Below are 4,750 nucleotides of genomic sequence, written 5' to 3' on the forward strand. Positions count from 1 at the left end.
GTCATCAACACAACCTCCTGATTCATTCTTGTTTCATTTATGTCATTTGAGGACTGATGTTATAGCACCTAGCTTTGAAGGATCTGATGAAGTCACACAGATGGAGGGAATTCTTGTCATTAACTGGAGGATGGAAGGAGATGATCGTTGGTTGAATATCTCCTTTGTACCAGGTTCTCTCATATATAAAATCATTTAATTTTTAGTACAAAAAATTCTAAATGACAAAGTTGAATTCTTACTCCATTTTAAAAATTGGAAAACTGAGGCTCTGAGAACTTGAGCTGAGACTAAGGGTATCTCTGTAAAGGTGGTGGAGCTGGTGTTTGAACTTGGTCTCTGACTTCTGGTACCCAGCTGTTCACATTGTCACACCCTGCAGAGATGGAGTGCTTATGATCTGGAATCACACCGCACCCTGCTTGCTAGCACAGCATGAGTACTGGGACCTGGAGCCTCTCTTGGGGCCTCTCCTGGGGTGCATGGATGTTGGTTGCCTGTCCGACTTCGTGAGAGCTTTATAATAAGCAAAATAACAAGAAACTTAGGAACCAAACTCAAAATCATTCTATTGCTTAAAATTTTAATTCACTATAAGAAATCTTGATCTTAATTCTTCTGGGTAAGCATCCACATCAAAAGAAATGCCTACGTTATAATAAATCAGTTTTTGGTTAAGAAAAAATAGAGCAAAAATTGAGGCTCATTTTCTTTGCTTTTCTTTCTTTCTTTCTTTCTTTCTTTCTTTCTTTCTTTCTTTCTTTCTTTCTTTCACTCTTTCTTTTTTTTTCCTTTTTGGTATTGGGGATTAAACTTAGGGGCACTTTACCACTGAGCAACATATCCAGCCCTTTTTATTTTTATTTTTTAAATTTTGAGACAGGGTTTCTCTAAGTTGCTGAGGCTGGCCTCAAACTTGCAATCCTTCTTCTCCAGCCTCCTGAGTTGCTGAGATCACAGGTATATGCCACGGGGCCTGGTGACACTCAATTTTCAACATGTACACAGTTACTAGTCAATAGAAATATATACACTTTTAAAAAATGTAATCTTTTAATATACCTATTATAGTGCTCTATATGTGTAATATGAAATGAATTACACTCTGCCATCATTATAACAAATTAGAATAAATAAATAATTTAATTAAAAAAATAAACCTATCATAGGTGAACACAGAACCTTTTACAGGAGAAAAGTCAGAACTGAGTTTAGGATTAAGCCACAGTTGTGATTTTGTGAAGAGATGAAGGCTTGGGCGGTTGGGGCTGCCTTGCTGACCTCCAGCAGCGGTTGGCTTCTTCATATAGAATCTGGGAGTCGGAGATTCAGAATGGAATCTCTTCTCTCTTCCCGCTCCTGGTTACAAATCGCTTGAAATATATAAGTTAGTGGAACTTTGCTTGAGTGAGATTTTTTTTTGGATCTTCAGCTACATTCTTCCGCCTTTGTGAGGAACCTTATTAAACACGATGGCTAACAACGTCACCAAGACAGATCCACGCTCCATGCACCCCCGTGTATTCGTTGGGAATCTCAACACTCTGGTGGTCAAGAAGTCTGATGTGGAAGCAGTCTTCTCCAAGTATGGCAAAATTGTGGGCTGCTCTGTCCATAAGGGCTTTGCCTTCGTCCAGTATGTTAATGAGCGAAATGGCCGGGCTGCTGTGGCAGGAGAGGATGGCAGAATGATCGCTGGCCAAGTTTTAGATCTTAATCTGGCTGCAGAGCCCAAAGTGAACAGAGGAAAGGCAGGTGTGAAGCCATCTGCAGCGGAGATGTAACGGCTCCTCTTTGGACTTGGACTATGACTTTCAACGTGATCATGATGACAGGATGTAGAGTTACCAACACGAGTTCCTCCTCCTCCTCCTCCTCCTCCTCCTCCTCCTCCTCCTCCTCCTCCTCCTCCTCCTCCTCCTCCTCTTGCTAGGGCTGTAGTGCCCTCTAAATGCCAGTGTGTATCAGGAGACACCTCCCGAAGGGGCAAAAGTGGCTTCGATTCTAAGAGTGGACATGGGGTAGGGGTCTTCTTCCAAGTCTGGAAAGTTGAAAGGAGATGACCTTCAGGCCATTAAGAAGGAGCTGACCCAAATCAAACAAAAAGTGGATTCTCTTCTGGAAAGCCTGGAAAAAACTGAAAAGCAGCAGAGCAAACAAGCAGTAGAGACGAAGAATGATAAGTTGGAAGAGGAGCAGAGCAGCAGCTCCCTGAAGAAAGAGGAAACTGATGTGAAGATGGAGGCTGAGGGGGGTGCAGAGGACTCTGCTGAGGAGGGGGACCTACTGGATGACTATGATAATGAAGATTGGGGATGAGGAGCTGGCATTGATGGAGATGATGAAAAAGAGGCAGAGGAAGGAGAGGGCGACAGAGACTCTTAAGCCCGTAGTGGGGTTTGGAAATCTTACCCATTATTTCTTTACCTAGGTGCTGGTCTTAAGATCAAAATTTCACCAGATCCTCTCCCCTAGCATCTTCAGCGCATGCTCATTGTTCTCCCCATCTTTGTCCTTCCCGTGTTCATTAATTTGTATTGCCCTGCGCCTAGTCCCATTTTTACTTCCTTTGACGCTCCTAGTAGTTTTATTAAGTCTTACCCTGTAATTTTTGCTTTAAATTTTGATTGCTCTTTATGAATTAACAATAAAAAGGATGTATGGTTTTGATCAACTGTCTCCAAAATAATCTCTTGTTACGCAGGGAGTACAGTTCTTTCCGTTTATACATGATCTCAGTAGTTGCTTCCCTAACTGCAAAGGCAATCTCATTTTGTTGTAGCACCTGAGAGCAGCTTTGAGTTTTAGAAGTATGTGCATTATCCCCACATAATAGTCCTGTGTGGGGCTGTTCAACACAAATGGAACAATGTATTTTTGTGAATGAGAGTTGGCATGTTAAATGTATCCTCTAGAAGAATAATTAGTGTAAATAGTCTTATATTTGTTTTCTAAAGTTGATACTGTGCATTATTTTTGTGAACAGCCTGATATTTGGGACCTTTTTTCTCAAAATAAACAAGTCCTTATTAAACCAGGAATTTGGAAAAACAAAACAAAACAAAACAAAACAAACAAACAAACAAACAAAAAAACCCACAGTTGTGTTTCTACAAACATTTTATATATGGTATATTTTATATTACATTTAAAAAAATAAATTATTTATTTATTTTAATTTGTTATAGCTGATGGCACAATGCAATTCATTTCATATTAAACATATAGAGCACAATTTTTCAAGTCACTTATTGTCCACAAAGTATTTTCACACTATTCATGTCCTCATTCATGTACTTAGGGTAGTGATGTCTAACTCATTCCACCATCATTCCTACCCTCTTACCCCCTCCTTTCCTCTCCCTCCTCTTTGCCCTATCTAAAGTTCCCCCATTCCTCCCATGCTCCCCCACCAATATATACACTTTTAAAAATAGCACATCATCTAGTCTTGATTTCTTGATATTTTGATGAGAGAAAACCTCCACTTTTTTCACCCAGAGATCTCTATTATGTAATTATCTCTCACCTTAGACTTAGTTACTTGGCTTAGGATCCTTTGAGGTTCTTAATTTTATCAGTCACAGTTGGTCTCCCAGAATGCTTATCACTAATCCCAAGTGAGTGCTTACTATGTACATGCTTTGCTTGGTCTTTTGGAATCTCTCCACCCCATGGTAGGCCTGGTGTAATTATCCCCATTTTACTGATGGGAAAACCAAGAGGCCATCAGACTGGCAAAGAGATGAGACTGGAATGTAACCCAATGTCTGACACCAGAATTTATGCTCTTAACTGTACTGGGTATCTACAACATCACCGGGCAAGAAGTTAGTGCTCAAAAAAATATTATGCAATAGGGCTGGAGTTGTGGCTCAGAGGAAGATACTCATCTAGCATGTGTAAGGCACTGGGTTTGATCCTCAGCACCACCAAATAAAAAATAAAGGTATGTGTCCACCTACAACTGAAAAAAAATGTTAAAAAAAATATTTTGCAACAAAAAACATCCAGGACTTGGGGTTTAGCTCAGTGGTAGAGCTTAGCATACAGAAGGTCTTAGGGTCTATCCCCAGCAACAAAACAAAACAAAATTAAAAACAACCAAAAAGGAAACAAATTACCCAAAGACTAAAATAACTAGGATGCTTCTCATCCTTTCCTAGAACAGCGTCAGCTTTTGTTCCTCTTAAGTGTTTGGCAGTCTGCAGGTTGTCTACCCTCTGGCTCCCCAATATCATAGGGAGACCTCTTCCAATGAAGATTTTTTTTTTTTTTTTTGATACCAGGGATTGAACTCAGGGGCACTTTAACCACTGAGCCACCTCTGCAACCCCTTTTTGTATTTTATTAGAGAGGGCTTTGCTGAGTTGCTTAAGGCCTTGCTAAATTGCTGAGGCTGGGTTTGAACTTGTGATCCTCCTGCCTCTACCTCCAGAGCCACTGGGATTATAGGCATGCACCACCACACCAGGCTTCCAGTGAAGATTTCTATGAACAGATCCTCTCTTCTCTTTAGGAGGGATCATGATTTCCCCTGAAATAAAGTCTAGTAGTGTCATTGGCAGGTGGACACATGGGTCCTTTGACCCCACAGCTTGCTCCTCTGGGAAAGGATGAGGATGCACTGGAACAGAGGCCCAGCTCTGGAAATGGGTTGCTTGGTAGTTCTGTGGTGTGCAGAAGAGGGAAGGCAGGGGAAAGGGAAGGAAGAGGCCCTTATATTGCTATAGAAGGAGAATCAGCTGTT

At 40.9% G+C, this 4,750-nt stretch overlaps 1 pseudogene; it reads left to right on the forward strand.

Annotated features, from left to right (window-relative positions):
* Window positions 1–1,472: 1,472 nt before the first annotated feature.
* On the forward strand, window positions 1,473–2,385 carry LOC143379252 (heterogeneous nuclear ribonucleoproteins C1/C2-like; annotated as a pseudogene).
* Window positions 2,386–4,750: the final 2,365 nt, after the last annotated feature.

This window comes from Callospermophilus lateralis, chromosome 13 (assembly GCF_048772815.1).
Source record: "Callospermophilus lateralis isolate mCalLat2 chromosome 13, mCalLat2.hap1, whole genome shotgun sequence".
NCBI lineage: Eukaryota > Metazoa > Chordata > Mammalia > Rodentia > Sciuridae > Callospermophilus > Callospermophilus lateralis.